At 51.0% G+C, this 17,663-nt stretch overlaps 1 long non-coding RNA gene across 1 annotated transcript in view; it reads right to left on the bottom strand.

Moving 5' to 3' along the window:
• Positions 1 to 17,114: 17,114 nt before the first annotated feature.
• The window catches only part of LOC117801559, a 28,164-nt gene continuing 27,615 nt past the window's right edge, over positions 17,115 to 17,663 (bottom strand). Inside the window, exon 3 of the long non-coding RNA XR_004624210.1 lies at positions 17,115 to 17,627. This is a non-coding gene — a long non-coding RNA (uncharacterized LOC117801559). The remainder of the gene's footprint in view (positions 17,628 to 17,663) is intronic.

Genomic DNA, 17,663 nt, shown 5'->3' with positions numbered 1-17,663 from the left:
GCACTCACGGGGAGCTTCCAGGGCCTCCCCACTGTTTTCAGACTCATTCCTCACAGGAGCCCAATGAGGGGAGCTCTGTTTACATCCCAATTGCCCAAGTGAAGACACCAAGACACAAAGAGCTTCAGCAACTTGCCAGAGGTTACCCAGCCAGCATAAGACAGAGACAGGATTCTAACCCACATGGCCTGGGGCCAGAGCCCACACCTTAACCACGACGCCATCCTGGTGCACCAAGGAGACAAGCCCACTTCCCACGGAGGCTCAGAAGGCCCTGTGAGGTTGGATCTGACCCCTCCAGAGCCTTTCTCCATCATTATCCCCCTCCCATCTGTCCCACTCAGCCCAGATCCCGCCAGCTCACTCACAGGTTTCCTCCCCCCTCAGGGCCTTTGCACCTGCTGAGCCTGCTGCCTAAAAACTCAGACAGATTCCCACTTCTGTCCCCACCCCCTTCTCCTTCCATATCTTTATTTTTTTTAATTTTTTTAATTTTAATTTTTTATTTTTTTAAATTATGATTTGTTAGTGCATCATTAGTCTTTGAGTAGTGTTCCATGATTCATTGTTTGCATATAACACCCAGTGCTCCATGCAGTATGTGCCCTCCTTAATACCCATCACCGGGCTACCCATCCCCCCACCCCCGTCCCTCTAAAACCCTCTGTTTCCCGGAGTCCATAGTCTCTCGTGGTTCATTTCCCCCTCTGTTTACCCCTCCTTCATTCTTCCCTTCCTTCTTGTACCCATCTCCCTGCTATTCCTATGTTCCATAAATGAGTGAAACCATATGACAATTGTCTTTCTCTGCTTGACTTATTTCACTTAGCATAATCTCCTCCAGTCCCATCCATGTTGATGCAAATGTTGAGTAATCGTTCTTTCTGATGGCTGAGTAATATTGCGTTGTATATGGACTACCTTCTTCTCTTAGTTAACTCCTATTCAAGCCTCTCAACGCTAGGCCTTGCCTTTGCACGCTGACCACTAGAGGGCGCCATAACCTGAAAAATCGCCAGGCTGACCCTGTCTACACTAAACCCCAGGCAGGGAATGGAGCCGGGTGCCTGGAGTCTTCTCCTTCCACGTGAGCGCCGTGGTCTCCCTGAGAAGCTCTGCGGGCAACTAGACACTGAGACACAGTTTGATTCCCTCCCCTGCCATTCCCCAGCTGTGTGCACAGAGGAGGCTCAGCCACGACGAGTATCCCCATCTGTCAAATGGGGTTGTGGAACCGCCGGCACCGGCCCCACAGAGCTAGTGCTTTAAGCCCCACAGAAATCAGAGTGATGGCTAACATCCTCCCTGCCCCTGTGGGAACCGAAGCCCAAGAGCCTCAGGGGAGAAACATGTATTTGCTCAGAAACATTTGTGGAAGGAACCAGCCTGGAAAAGACTTCTGCATGGGAAGGAAAAGCAGATACTGGTCCCTTACTCTCCTGCGCCTTTCAAATCTCAGCACAACCCTGAGAAGCGGGTATTCTTGCTCAATATGTTGGTCGCTGAGGAAACTGAGGCACAGCTGTACAAGGTAGAAAATGGTGACCCCCCTCACCCCCTGCTGCTGGCTGGCCACCCCTGTATCTCACGTCCTCTAGCCCTGTGGTGTTCGCGGTGTGGCCCTGCAGCTGCTACAGCGTCACCCGAGACCTCCAAACCAGAGATTCAGGGCGGCGCTGGCCCTCGCAGTCTACTAGCCCTCCGGGGCATCCTGCCGGCCACAGTCAAGCCCTTCCTCGGGTCTGTGAAATGTGCCTGTGCTCAGGGAATGTGAGACACAGGGGAGAAAACCTTGGAGTATCCCCTGCAGGACCCTGAGGGAGAAGGGGAGTGAGAAGTCAGGCTGTTCCCTGGGAGGTGGTCTCCGGCTGAGAAGATCCCTGGGCGGGTAGAGCCGCTGGCTGGAAAAGCCCCACAGGACGAAGGCTTACAGTTTCTGACACAACCGGGAGTCCATCAGACAGCCCTGGTGGCCACAGAGTGTTGGGAAGCAGAGGTGCTCAAACTCAGGGCAGGGAGGGGTGAGGGCAGAGATCACTGACAATGCAGATTCCCAGGCCCCTCCCTGCATCTCCCAGGTTGGGTCCAGGAAGCTGATAGCTGAACAGGCCTCCTAACATTTGGGAACCTTGGGCGTGGAAGGCGTTGGACCAGCCACGCTTCAGTGTGAATTCTGACTCTGTCCCCCAATAGTTCTATGGATCTGATACAAATTCCAACCCCTCTGACCATCAGATGCCTCCTCTATAAAAGGTGGTCATTATGGAAAAGATGATGGTTTCCAGAAACAGCAGTGGCTCAATACATTGAAAGCAGGAAAGCCGACTGGGGAGGTGAGGGCAACAAGGAATAAAGGGCATAGAGTGTCAGCCTCAGAGCACAGACTTTTGTCCCTGGGGCAAAGGGGAGCCACGGAAGAGGGCTTTGCCCAGGAGAGACGCGATCCGATTTGCATCTTCCCACCCTGCAGTGACAGGGGCTGAGCTGGTGAGAAGGCTGTGTGCGGACACTCAGGTTGAGCCCCTGCCCTGCCCAGTCCCCACTGCTGCAGGACTTTGGGCGACTGATTGAGCTGGCCAACAGCTCAGTCCCCTCATCCGGCAAAGGAAGATAAGAGGATTGCCTAGGAGAATTAAATGAGGACTCACGTGAGGCACTCAACCCGTGGTCCCGTTATTGTTAATCAGGGAGATGGAGCGTAGTCAATGCGGGCGCAGTAGCTGCGGGAGACCAACAGGGGTGCAGTCACTGAGGGCCCTTTGTAAGTGCCTGGGAAACAGTGTGACCCTGGGGGCACATGCTAATGCCAGCCCCTGGCTCTCCCCAGGGGCCCCGGCCAGGTAGGCACTGGCTGGGAGCTGATGCCTGGATTGGGCACCCGAACCCCCCCTGCTGCCTTGCCCCAACCCACCCACATGACCCAGCTTCCTGTTTGTGATGCCAAGGCTGGAGGGAGGAAATCGGTGCCCCCGCCCTGGGACCAGAGGGCAGGAATGTGGACGTGTTGACGTCAAAGCCTGTCCTAGTTCTGGGGGAAGTCGGGATGGGAAGGGCTTCCTGCAGGGCTGACTTTGATCCCAAGCCTGAGCTGGGGGCTTCAGCTAGCCCTGAGGGAGTGAGGCCACCCAGAGCGTTCTCTGATGGATGCCTCTGGGAGGCTGATTCAGGGTGCTACTGTCAGCATCCTACCCCAACAGAGCTGTGTGGCCCCGAGCAAATCACGTCCCTCCTTCCAAGCCTCAGTTCCCCCATCTGTAAGGTGGGGATAAAAATGTGCATTTCAGAGCATCATTCATTTATCAGATATGTATTTTGAGATGCGCCTGCCCTAGCTCAGTGGGCTCCTTAACATTCCCTAACGGGTGGGGAGGTGGGGCGGGGAGGGAGAGGAGGCCCTGTGGCGGACAGACAGAAGCACAAAGCATTTCTGGAGGCTGCTGCCTGGAGGCTTCCCAGCATTAGCACTCAGGGTGGCTGGGCGGATGTCCTGAGGAGGGCTCAGAGCAAGGTGTTGGGACAGCATGGGTGCCCTGAGAGTAACTGTGAATGAACCTTCCTGGGGAGGACATCAGGAATAGTTTCTTGAGCCTTCTATGGCCCTCCACTCCACTTCGTTCTCCCTCTTTCCTGCCTGCTCTCTCATTCCCTCTCTGCCGTTCTCCAGGACACTGCTCAGCTCCCCTTTGGGGCCAGAGAGACCTGGGCTAGAATCCAGACTTGGCCATTCACCAGTTGTGTGACCTTGCCCATTCTTTCTCTCTGAGTCTGTTTCCTCAATTCTCTGTGTAACATGAGGATAACCCCAGCCACATTACAAGGTTGTTGGAGATTAAGACATCATGTCTTTAAAGTACCTGGTACACGGTCTAAGAGTAATCATGGCTGCTCCTCTTGCTGCTGTTGTTGGCGTTTATTTATAAACGCCCAGATGTCAGGAGGGGCTCTTTGGGTGATGTAGGCGCCCTTTCCCCCAGATGCCCAGGAGGTGGCGACAGAGGCCCCTTGGTCAACAAAATCTCCATTCACTGATGAGAAACCAGATTTATGAGTTTTGGGGTTTTTTTTTTTTTTTTAATTAACAGATAGTGTATTATTAGTCTCAGAGGTAGAGTTCAGTGATTCATCAGTTGTATATAACACCCAGTCCTCATGACATCACGTCAGGAGATGCTTCCTGAGCTGAGTGCCAGTGGGAATTGGGGGTGTGGGGGGAGCAACTTCTGCCCAACAGACACCTGGGGAAGGAGAGCACTGACCACTTCAAGAGCAAGCTTGGTTTCAATTCATTTGGATGTATATGCCCAGAAGTGGGATTGCTGGATTATGCGGTAGTTTGATTTTTAATGCCTTGAGGAACCTCCATACTGGTTCCCACGGTGGCCGCACCAGTGTGCATTCCCACCAACAGTGTGCAAGGGCTCCAGTTTCTTGACCTCACCAACACTTGCTGTCTTTTTTTTTATTATATATATGATAACCATCCTAACAGGTGTGAGGTTTTGATTTGCGTTTTCCTGATGATCAGTGACATTGAGAATCTTCTATTATCTGTTGGCCACTTGGGCACCTTCTTTGGAGAGATGTCTATTCAAGTCTTTAGTCCATTTTTGAAGGAGGTTATTCATTTTTTTGCTATTGAGCTTTAGAAGTTCCTTATATATTTTGGATATATATCCCTTATCTGCCATATGATTTATAAATATTTTCTCCCATTCCAAGCAGTCTCTTCACTGTTTACTGTTTCCTTTGCTGTGCAGAAACTCTGGTTTGATGTTCAATGCAGCAGTAGTCACAATAGCTAAGATGTGGAGACCACCTAAATGTTCATGGACAGATGAATGGATAAGGAAAATGTGGTATAGACGTACAACAGAATATTATTCCGCCTTGAAAAAGGAAATCCTGCAACAGGCAACAACATGGAAGAACCTCGAGGACACTGTGCTGAGGAAAATCAGTCAGTCACAGAAGGACAGATACTGTGTGATTCTAGTTATATGAGGTATGGAACTCACAGAAGCAGAGAGGAGAATGGTGGGTGCCAGGGCGGGGGGAGCAGGAAGGGGACTTATTCTTCAACAGGCATAAAGTTTCAGTCACACGAGATGAGTAAGTTCTAGAGATCGGCTGTATAACGCTGCCTGTAGTTAACGACGCTGTTCTGTGCACCTAAAATTCTGTTGAGGTTGGATCTCATCTAAGTGTTCTTACCACATAAAATAAAAATTAAAAAGGAAGCAAGCTCAGGTGAAAGCCGCCACGGAAATCTGAAATAGGATTGTGTGGAGAAGCGGAGGAGGAGACGCGGGGCTCCCCACCCCCAGCCCTCCTCCGTGCCTCCTTCCACAGGCATTGCCGCCCTCCTCCTCTCCTTCATCTCTTCTGCTCCTTCCCTTCCTGCCCTCCTTCCTTCTCCCAGCAAACAGGCACTGTGTACCTGGCCTTGTACTAGGAGCTGGGATCAGATCAGGGAGCAAGATGTAGGCTATGCCTTCTAGAACCTCCAAACCAAAGGGGGCAGATAATAAACAGATAAACGGAAGCAATAAAAAAGATATCCTTTCAGACCCTGGCAAAAATAAGACCCTGGAGAAAAAAAAGAGTGATATGATAGAGTGCTCAAGGACTGGGAGTAAGGAGAGCAGCAGGGAGTTGGCTAGAGGGAAGCATGAGCCAGGCAGAGGGAGCCACTTGAGCAAAGGCCCTGAGACCTTAAAGTCTATGGGACCAGGGGCAGGAGGCAAGAGGTGGCAGTGGGGTCAAGGGCAGATGGAGTGGCCAGACTCAGAAGGGGGTCTGCAGGGGGCAAGCTAACGGGTCATCTGGCTGCTGAGGCAATCACAGCACCCACGAACTTTGACCGAGCCCTCATTATCGACCAGGCATGGTTATTACCCCATTTTACAGATGGGGAAACTGTAGCGGGAGCCACAGCCAAGCGGGGTCTTCAGGGTTCTGTGAAATCTTGTGGGCCACTGGTGAGAAGGAAGAGAGTATGGACGTGAAAATTAACACGTGTTTGGCCCCTCCTGGGTGCCAGCACCCTGCTGAGTTATGTGATGTTATTTGATGTGTACTTATCATTCTCACCCCAGAGGACAGAACTATCATGATTCCGATTCCAGAGACAATAAAGGAGAGGCCAAGAGGGAAGGTGATTAGTCCAAGGTCACGCAGCCAGGGAGTGGCAGACCCAAGGCTGGAACCCGGGTCCCCACGCTGGGGCAGATGGTTCCCTGTGCCCAGAAGGCTCAGAGCCACCCGGAGGGCCAGCCAAGTTCTCTGGCTGTGGCTCCTTGGGATCCCTGGGGCCCACCCTTCAGCAAGCCCAGTCCACGTGCCCCCTGGGGCCTTGCCCTCCTCCGGTGTTCCAGCAAACCCCACCATCTCTCCCTGGAGGTCCTTATTTCCTGCCTTCCTGATACTATGACAGCCTAAATGATCTTGTTTACCTATGTGCAGTCATCTCCCCACCAGCTTATCCCCCGACTTCTGCAGACTTCTCTCTCCAGCTTCGTGATTTCACCCCAAGTTCTGAACCCCACACTGTCCCACCCTGACACGCTCCTGTTCTCCTGAACGAACCCACCGTGCATGAGAGCAGGTACACACCCATCTCATTCATCCCTCTCTCCTTAGAGCTTAGCTTTGTGCCTGGCACACAGAAGGGCTCAGGGAAGATGAGTGGATGCACGGAGGTTGAATGGAAGTAGATGGGTAGATGGGTGGATGGATGGATGGATGGGCAAAAGACTATTTGACCCAAGCCTCTGTTGTCCTCCTGACTCACAGGAAGGAGGTCAGAGCACGGATGGCAGCAGTGACTCTGGTAAGAGGGTCCTCTAGTGTGGGGCCATCCGGGGCAGGGGCAGGTGTCAGTGCTGGGGATAGGTCATCAGTAGGGCCTGGCAACCTCTGATGTGCACAGAACTTTGATGAGCAAACCCTGAGACCTGACCTAGAGCATCTGCTGGAAAGGACAGGAACGGGTGGAGTGCCTAGAGCTGGGAGCAGGGCAGCAAAGCACGTTGAAGCCCTGACTCAGCCAGGCGCTATGGGAGTTTCAGAAACTGGGTGCAAGCACCCTCCCCGTGCACAGCCACGGCCCTGTACAAAGCACGAAGGACCCTCACTTACGGTTCCATGACTGATCGTCACTGTGCCCCTTGAAGCAGGTGGGATTCTGCCCGTGGTGCCAGTGGAAGACGGAAGTAGCTTGTTCAAGACCGCCCAGCCAGACAATGGCAGAGCTGGGATAGGGTAATGGAGCAGGGTGACCCCGTCTTCGCATTAACATGCTGGATGAGGCCTCTCTGTTGGGAGCCAGGCGCACAAATTTCTCAGGAGGGAGTGCGTCCAGATGCCTCTGGAGGGGGAGAGGCATGGGATCTGCGGACCGTGGGGTCAGACTTAGGAGACTCCAGGCCTGCCCCTCCAACCGGGCTGCCGGCACCTGTATGACTTTCCCCCAATGCAGTGTGACCAAGTCATGCTGTACTTTGTTCTTTCATTTTTTTTTTAAAGATTTTTATTTATTTATTTGAGAGAGAGACAGAGAGATAGCGAGAGAGAGCAGGAACAGGGAAGAGAGAGACAAGCAGACTCTCCGCTGAGCAGGGAGCCCGATGCGGCACTCGGTTCCAGGACGTCGGGATCATGACCTGAGCCGCAGGCAGACGCTCAACTGACTGAGCCCCCCAGACGTGCCTGTACTTTGCTTTTCCGGTGGCTCCGCGGTAGTACAGGACCAAGCCCAGGATTTTGACTTGGCCTTCTGGTTCTTTCATCACTGAGCCCTGCAGACTTCTCCCAGCCTTGCGCCTCAACCGCCAAGCCCTGCGCCCCGCACCCCACCACCCCGACGTGCTCCCGTTTTTCTGAGCAAACACGCCCTGTGTGCTCTCTAAGGCCGCACAGCTTCACTCGGGCGTTCTCCGTGGGAAACACCTGCCCGATCTTTCTCCCAGTAGTTCTACAGTCTTCAAGATCGAGTTCTGACGTCAGCAACCCTTTCTGACCCACCCGCACCTCTGCTGGGTGAGGCAATCCCACCCCGCTCTGCTCCAATTACGTGCTCTGCTGAGATCTACCATCAGGGCAATTACCACAGGGTCATAATTATCTGGTTACTAGTCTGCCTCCCCAGCTAGACTGTGAATTCCGGGAGGACGCTTCCTGACTTCTTCGCCTCTGGCGCCTGACTTGGCCCCTAGCGGGGGGTCTTTATTATTACTTGTGGAAGGATCCAGAGAGAAGCGGGGAGGAAGGAGAGGAGGAAGGAGGATAGAAGGGAGGAAGGAGGGAGAGAAGAGAGAGGGAGAGAGGGGAGAGGGAGGAGAGCACTCTACAGTTTCCAGTGCTCTTTCATGTACGTTATTTTACCTTATTTTACCGAAGAGCGGGGGCAGCAGGAAACCCGCAGACCCGCCTTGTCACACCATAGTGTTTGGGTATTTGTGCTAAGTCCACAGATTACTTATTTTCAAACTCAACCTTTATTTTTCGTTGGCTCACGGAACTAAATGTATCTTAAAAGGAAATGTTGCATCATTATCCTGAATGGAAAGCTGGAATCACTTCCCATCAGTGGAAGATGGTCATACGAATACAGCTGATGCTTACAGGGTGCCGGGCACTCTGCGAGGCACATTACTAACATCAACCCGCTCATCCTCGTAATAGTTCCATAGTGTGGTGCTGCTATGTCTCAAGCATAGAGATGGGCAAACTGAGGCACGGTGACCTTAAGTAACGCACCCAAGGTCACTGCTGGAAAGCAGCAAGATTACCACTGAAACCAGGCAGTCTGGCTCTAAAAAACAAAGAGATAAATGAGCCAGTGCTGTCTTCTACCTAAATATCATCATTGCCTTCTGCAGGCTCTGGGTCGGAGCCCTCCATCTCTTGTTGCAAGGAGAGATGAGCAAGGGCTGGAGAGCCATTAAAGCCATAGGAGCTGCAGCCTGAGCCTTTCCTCCGGAAGTCATCAGAGAATGAAGGGGAATCAGAAAAAGAATGCATTTCTCACCAGGTGATTTACTGTTATTTAATGCCAAGTCTGTATACAAATCATCTCTGCCGGGGGCGCCTGGGGGGGGGCTCAGTCGATGAAGCGTCTGCCTTCCACGCAGGTCATGATCATGGAGTCCTGGGATTGAGCCCCACGTGGGGCTCCCTGCTCAACAGGGAGCCTGCTTCTCCTTCTCCCTCTGCCCCTCCCTCCTGCTCATGCATGTGCTCTCGCTCTCTCTCTCAAATAAGTAAAATCTTTTAAAAAATAAATAAAAATAAAAATCATCTCTGCCAGAGATGCAGCAGGGGAGACACGGAAGCATGAGGAGCTCCCAGCAGCACCACCAGCACCTGGGGATTTTTAGCTCGGGACATGTCCAACATCGCAGGAAGTGGAGGCAGAGAGGACCGAAGCAAGGTGTTCAATTAAATCAGTAGACTAGGCAAAACCTAAAATTAAATTCAAATCAAAGCAAATTCATCTAATTATAACAAATTGATATCATATGCCTGTGATAGCATGATACTACAGAGAACAAACCCAAGCTGGAAAGACAGCCTGAACTTTACTTCATAGGGTTTCCTGTTGCTCACCAGGTCCGAAGCTGGTTTGTGGTTATTGTAGCACCGAGCAAATGAGCAAATACATTAGTTGATGTAGGCCTGTTAGGGTTTTCAGCAGGGGAGGTCCAAATATGGGAGGGAGATGATGAGAAATAAGCCTGTGGTGTTGGACTGGAATTTGAGGTAAGTGTATGAGCTCACCATACATTTTAAATATATTAAAACACAAATGAATGTTGATTTCTAGCTCTTTCAGCTGAAAGGGCCCAGGATCAATGACACCTCGTAACAATAAGCACACAGATCTTGGCTCATTCCCCAATAAAAGGAACCGGGGCAATTTGGGGAAATGGATGGTTCCAAGGCTGAAACAGGAAAAATACAAGATGAGCCTGGAACATCAAGTTTTGGCAGAAAGTACGGAAATGACCAAAGAATGATGGAGAGACACCAGAAGGGTGCAGGAGCCAGCTTGAAGAGGTTTCCGCTGCCGACTATGGAACAATCTGAGTATTGACTTAGAGGAGACAATTGAGCACTGAATAATGATGGCAATGGATTATAACATATTGAATAAAAGAGTCCATGAATTCACCCTGATAAATATAAAATAGAGAAAAAAGAAAGGAAGGAGAGAGGGAGGGGGAGGGAAAGCTCTTCCTTATAGAAGAATGCCAACAAGTAAGTGAAAAGGGAATGATGGGTTCATAAAAGTATCAATGGACAATGACTGTAGTAAAAATGAATTCATTTACCATCAGCAGATGCTGGCGAATCGTGGGGTCAGAATCATCAAGGAACAATGGAGTGAGAAAACCATTTAGCTCCCTAAGAGTGAAAATGGATTTAGGTAAGAATCGTCACAGGGGGCAGTTCGTTGCAGGTGGGCAGGATATAGACACAGTCTCCAAACATCAGCCTCCGTATTACTTATTAATCCCAAAAGGTGAAAGCAAGCCTTTGCAGGGGAGAAATCTGACAGACACCAGCTTAGCCAAGAGATCAGTTGGGACCATCAGACATCACGTGCCTCCTGATGTGATTCACTGAGGACTCAGCCGCACTGTCGGGGAGTCCTTGCCAAAAATGCAGGACCTGGATCTGATTATGAGGAAACAACCTGACAGACCCACGCTGAAGGACAAGGCCATGCTACAAAACAATGGGTGTGTATTCTGCAGAAATGTCAAGGGCGGAAAAGATACAGAGGGCTGAAGAACTAACTGTTCCAGATTGAAGGAGGGAAAAGGGCCAGGACAGCAGAACATAGACCCTACCCTGGGCTGGATTCCGGGTAACAAAAAGAAATGCAATCAAGGCTATTACTGGGATAGTTGGCAATGTCTGAGTGTTCACTGTGTACGAGATCACCGTTCTGCATCAAATGTGTGTTGTGGTTCTGCAGGGACGCACCAGAGGACGTAGGGGCGAACAGTCATGACGTCTTACAACTTACTCTGAAAGAGTTAAGCAAAAGGAGGAAAAGGAGGAGAAGAAGGAGGGCAAGAAGAAGAAAAAGAACAAGAAGAAGAAGAAAAAATAGAGAGAGAGAGATTAAAGTATGTGAGTCAAACATTTACCATTGGTTATTTAGAGCAGGATTTCTCAATCTTGCCATTATTGACATTTTGGACCACAAAATTCTTTTTTCTTTTCTTTTTTTTTTTAATTTTAGAGTTGCACATGGCAATTCCAAATTCGTCATTTTGTTGTAAGAGTTGAGCTGGCATTAATAAGTCATCTCCAGGGCTGTTAGGGGAGAACAGCCCAAATACCATGAGGTTTAGTACCACGCTATGTAAGAGGCGGTCCCCCAGCCTCTGCTGGGGTTTGTTTATATCATTGATCGATCGATCGATCTATCATCTATCTATAATGAAGATCATATATTTTGTTGCTGAGAGATCCTGTAGCCCCTCTCTTTTGTCTGCTTGACAGATGCTGTAAAAATATCCCCAATTAATTATGGATTTGTACATTTCTCCTTTTACATATTTAGAGGTTATGCTTTTAGGCACATACACATTTATGACTGTTGTGCCTTCTTAAAGAATTTTCTCTTTAATTCTATGCATTTTCCCTCATAACCCCTATTAATATAGTTGATTAAAATCTATTTGTCTGATATGAATATGGCTACACCAGTTTTCTTTGGTTAGTATTTGTACATTATACATTTTTCCAGGCTTTCATTCACAACCCTCAGTGTGGTTTTACTTCAATGTACCTCTTTTTCTTTGTTGAAATATTATTGACATACCACACTGTATTCGTTTTAGGAGTGCAACAGAACGACAGGAGATATGTGTATATTGAGAAATGATCACCACAATAAGTCTAGTTAACATCCATCACTACACTTTTTTTTTTTTTGCTTGTGATGAGAACTAGAAAATGCTCTGTTGTGAGGGACAGTCACCACATGGCACATATTACAGCCTGTTTAACAGCATCCCTGGCCTCCACGCACTAGCCGCCAGGAGCACCTCTTGGTTGTTACGCACCAAACTCTCTCTAGACCTTGCCTCCAGACCTATCCTCTGGGGGACAAAAATCATCCCTAGCTGAGAACTATTGCTCAGATGAAGCAAGGAGAGGTGTTTATTGAACCATCCTTACAACTTTTCTGTGGATTTCAAGTTTTTCCAAATAAAAATTTAAAAACTATAGACCACAGGTCAAAAGAAGATGGCTGGGGGGGTGGGTTGGGGACGGTGTAGCTGGAGTGCCATTTACTCCTCCAGCCAAGTCGTAACAGCTATCGCCTCCGCCACCTGCAAGCTCCCTGAGGGCAAAATGTCTTTTCATCCCCATTGCCCCACAGAGGACCTGGCCACAGAGATGTGTGTCAACACTGGGGAAACTCCCAACACCATCGTCTACAACAGGGGATCAACCAGCTGGCCATCAGTTGGGCATGTCACGAAGAACCAGCTGAACTGAGAGGAAGTACAAAATGGAAGCCCAGACTTGAAGGGTGAAGAGTAGGAGGCAGGGTTGGGTGTTCACAGAGGTGGAAGAAGATGGCTTAGAGTAAGTCTGGCCCGGGAGCAGCAGATAGCCTGGAGCTCGCAGTGGACCCAGTGTGGCATGTGGGGACTTTTGATCAAGCCAGGCAGAGAGGGGTATCCAGAGTGAGTAGTGGAGAAAGCAGCCAGTATATTGACTGGAGATAAAAGAGCCTCCAGCTGCAGCCCTCTCTCCAAAGGCAGCAGGATCCCTAGCTATAGCCCTCCACCTCTGCAACCATCATTGCCACACAAACTGGACTTATGGAATGTTCCAGAAGGAGGGACTTCGACAAAAGGAGGAGGAAGGATGGTGGGATGTGGGACCACAGACTGTACAGAGCAGGTCTTATCTGGTCTGTGCCTGACAGCAGACACTTGGCTTGAATCCTAGGACATCTATGGCAGTCCTCGGGCCCCAGAGGCCCCTGAGGAGCCTGACAGCCCTATGTGGCCTGGCTCTCAGTACTTGTCTGACCTCTTCTGCTACCACCACTCTGCCTCCTCATATTACTGCTGCTACGCTAGCTTCCTTCCTTCTCCTTGAGCCAATTAAACTGGTCCCTAGCCCCAGGGCCTTTCCACTTACTATTCCATCTGTATGGAATTCTTTATCTCAGCCTCTCAGGCTTCCTCCCTCACTTTACTCAGCTCAAATTATCACTCTTTCAAAGAGACCCTACCTGACCGCCAACCACACTCTAGACCATTCTGTCCTGGCCTTATTTCTTTCATAGCAATTATCGTCTTACTCCTGAAACGATATTTTTATTCACTTGGTTAATTGTCCGTCTCTTGCTAGACTGTGAACTTTGGAAGGTACAGACCTCGCCCTAGTCACAGCTATAGGCCCCGCACTAGAATAATGCCTGGCACGTAGCTCAAGAAGTACTTGAATGAATGAAATACTTTAATGAATTTTCCTTCTGTTCTTTGGCAAGAGATTCCCGCCTCCAAAGGAGAAGTGTTGACTCTACCTCTCTGCCTCTTGAATCCTTGCTTGGCCAGACCCCTTGTCCCGATGTCAGGGTGGAAAAGGTGACAAACGTTGTTTTTTGAAGGGCAGAGGAGACCACAGTGAGCATGACATTGGGCCTCACTTAAAACAATTTTGCTGCTGAAAGTGGACTCCCCCAATGCTTCTCCTGACCAGCCCTGGAAAACCCAACATCACCCTGAATATCATTAGGACTGGAAGTGGCCTGTCGTTCCCTCTGCCTGGAATGTTCTTCCTCTCACTCTTGGCGGGAAGGCTTCCTACTACCCCTGCAGATATTGGCTCAAGTGTCATCTTCCCTGAGAGGCCTTCCCCTGAGCTTCCAGTCCACATCACTCTCTCCCATGAAAGGCAAATTCCCTTCAGAGCAGGTCTCACATTTGTGATTCAGTATCGTGTGTCAGCTCCTCCTGGATTTGCTGCCTCCTACGCTAGACTGTTGGCCCCACAGCAGCAGGGGCCTTGCTTACACTGTCCTTCTGCACATCCAGTCCCTGGCACGGTCCTGGCCCATAGCAGGTGCTCGCCAAGCTCATGGTGGAGGAACTGGTGAAGAGGACCTCCCCAGGCCTCCAGCCCGCAGAGCCCACCTCATTGCCCCTCACGGAGAACCTGTCTGTGCCCGCCCTGCCGCTCAGGGAGCTACACAATCCAGCCGCTCTCCCTTTCTCCAGGGCATCCGGGATATTCTCCTGGAAAACTGCCAGAGATGGGCTACTTGCTTCCTCCCTAACGCTGGGCTAGACAGGGCAGAGTCGCTGGAGGAACTGTCTTGCTCACTAGAAAGGCCCCCCTCACCATGGGGGCAGAATGAAGACTGTCCTTTTAGGGAGAGCTCAGGTCCTTGGTCCCTCCAACACCCCGCCACCCCTCACTGCTACAGCAAAGCTTCTAATTCAAGGTCATGACCTTCCCCTCTAAGACCTCGAAGGACCTCGAAGGGCACAGGTCTTGGTTTTCGGAGTGTTCACACCCTTTCCCCTCCCAGCCCCACCCCAGCCCCACCCTAAGCCTTCCTGAGGCTCCCCATTGCCCCCAGAGGTAGCTACAAGTCCATGGCCTGTCATTCCAGGCGCTTCATGACATGGAGCTGCAGACAGTCTGGCCTCATTTGGGGCCCCTCCGCACCCCGCGCCTGCTCACCCAGTGCTCAGCACTTCCAGGGCACCCTGGGCCCTCTCACAGCCCCGGAGTCAGCATGGGTTGTTGAACCTTCTTCCAGGACATCCTCCTGGCAGGGGCAGAATTGGCGTCTCCCTCTTCTGCACTCTGAGCTCTCTGGAGCAGAGATCTGCACCCCAACAGTAGCAAACCCATAGTGAGCGCTTCTGGAGCTCGGCATGTTCCAAGTACTTTGTATCAAAGGCATTTAATCCTCACAACCAACCCGTGGTTTACACCGCTTGTTCATATGGCCATTCATTCGACAGTATTAGTTACCTATTTGCTGTGGGTCACATGCCTTTCTAAGCTCAGGGGACAGAGCTGAGAACAAAAGACACAAAATTGCCTGCCCTCTGCAGCTCGGGTTCTAGTAGAAGGAGTTACCTACAGCTAAAGTAAAAGAGAAGATGCATTAAATCATGATTAGGGCCATGAGGGGAAAAGCAAGGAGGGGTATACAGAGGATTAGGGCGAGGGGTCTGCCCTTCAAATCAGGGCTGGCCTTCAAATATTGGAGTCTGGTAAGATGACATTTAAGCAAAGACCCAAAGAAGGTGAGAAAGCAAGCCAGGCCTGCATCTGGAGAAGAGCATTCCAGACAGGGAGGATGGCCAGGGCAGCTCTGGGCAGGAGTGTACCCTGCATGTTCAAGGAGCCCAGTACCCAGCGTGTTTGAGGGAGCCCAGAGCGAGCAAGGGGAGAGATGGGAGGAGAAGCAGGCAGGGGAGGCGAGGCCATGTGGTGTGGACCCATGGGCCACTGGAAGGACTTTGGTTTTCCCTTTGGTTGCAGGGCACTGAGAATGAGCTATCTGTGAGCCAATGTGGAAGCAAAAGAACAGGGGCTTGAGAGACGCCATGGCTCTAAGCAGTGGGATCAAACTGGAGAGGGAAAGAGATCATTGGATTCTGGATATTCGGACATAACTGAAGGTAGAGCCGACCGGACTTCCTGATCAGATGTGGGGATGAGAGACAGAGCAGAGTCCAGATTGTCCCCGAGGTTTTGATCTGAGCCTCTAGAAGAACGGGCCTCTAAAAGGTCAGCTTATTTACAGGTTAGGAAATGAAGGTACCAAGTCAAGTAACATGCCCCAGATCATACCACTGGTCACTGGCAGAGCTAGGATTTGACCCCAGGCCTCTGGCTTTGGAACTTGGAGCTCCCCAACCCACAGTGGTGCTCAGCAAATGCCAAACCTTGAAAGAGTTTTCGAGAGAAAGAGACAGAGACAGTCAGCACCCAGACTGGAAATGTGACTGCTTCTGAGGAAGGCTGGCCGGAAAGCAAAGCGTTGGAATACACAGACTTGGGCTTAATGAGCACCCATTTGCTGGATTCTGGGAAGGTGCGAGTCCTAGCTGCCCCTGTAGTGTCATTCAGATGGCATTGGCCACGCCAGCCTGCTTCCTGCAGGGGACGGAACAGCACCTGTGGGTGTCTGAGCACAGGCAACGCGGGTGCTGTCACCATGGAGAGGCTCCGGCAGGCCTCCACAATACTTGGGCAACACAGGCTGGAAGGGCTCCTCTTCGTTCCAGGGCCCAGGCCCAGGCACGTTGGGGTGTGGGCTGGGGGTGGGGCCTGGGGAATTCTGGGGCTCAGCCTGACATCCCGGAGGAGAGCAGAGCCAACCCCAGTGCTGCCTCTCCTGAGTGCCTGGAGTGCCCACACAGCATCCCAGCGCTTGTCCCTCAAACCCGCCAAAGAACCACTGCCAGCCTCAATTTGCAGATGGGGAAACTGAGGCTCAGTGAGGCTGGGTGACTTGGCTGAGACCAAACAACTAGGAAATGATGGAACCAGTTTGAATGTTGAAGCCTGTGTTCTTTCTCTCTTTCACGGGCCAGGAGGAGGGCAGGCCATCCCAGAAAATCAAAAGATTTTTGTAAATTTGGCCCCAAAACTCATTTGGCACCCAATCCCCTTCCCTGTGCGCCCCCACCCCCACTTAGCTGTGGGACCCCAGGCAGTAATTTCATCTCCCTGAGCCTCAGTGTTCTGTAAAATGTTTTGTAAAATGGGAGACTGGCCACTCCTTCCTCGCTGGCTGCCAGAAGGCCCAAATGACTGCATGTGGAGCTCGACAGGCTACGATTACCGAGCCCTGTGGGAGACTCTGGGAACACTCCTGCTGTTGTAGGGCATCAGCCTGCCCGTGTTGCTCCTGTGCTCTGAACCTTTCGATGGCTCCCTTCTGGAGAAATCCAAGAGCCTCAGCATGACCTAAACCAATGAGAAGCTATTTATCGATAGTCTCTATTATCTGCAGTTACTTTGCGTATTTATACATTTTGGTATAAGCACATCAGTGGTGTTGTTTTTTAATAGAAACCCTGCCGCTTGGCTGTGTTGTGTTGTATATATTTCTAAAATCTGAAAAACTCAGAAGTCGAAACCTCTGGCCCCAAGTTTGGGATAAAGGATGGTGGCACCTTGATTCTCTAAGGCCCCTACCAGGCACCAGGCCGAGCACTTAGCACAGGGGATCGTACTTAATCCTCACGGGAACCTAAGCAGTCATTGTTATTATGCCCGTTTGGTGGATGAGAACACTGAGGCTCCAAACAGCGAAGCAACGTGTCCGGTTCACACGGCGAGAGAGTGAAGGCCAGAATCTGAACCTTAGACTGCCACGAAGAGCCACGCGTGCCGTTGGCACGGCCATCATTCTCTCCTGCCTTCTGTGAAGTCCGCCAGCCCAGCTGGGGGCCAGCCACACAGGACCGAGGCATGAGTCACCGTCACTGCCCTCCAGCAGCCTGCCATCCGATTGGGGAAATAGGCCACGTCGTGTCAGTCAGGGCCATCAGGGGAGGGCTTCAACCACTGGTTAGATCCTTAGACTTTATCCAGAAGGCCATGGGGAGCCATGGAAGGCTCTAGAGCAAGAACATGATACAGTCAGTTCGATGCCC

Source organism: Ailuropoda melanoleuca, chromosome 3 (assembly GCF_002007445.2).
Source record: "Ailuropoda melanoleuca isolate Jingjing chromosome 3, ASM200744v2, whole genome shotgun sequence".
NCBI classification, from domain to species: Eukaryota; Metazoa; Chordata; class Mammalia; order Carnivora; family Ursidae; genus Ailuropoda; species Ailuropoda melanoleuca.
This window is presented reverse-complemented; position numbering and strand designations above follow the sequence as displayed.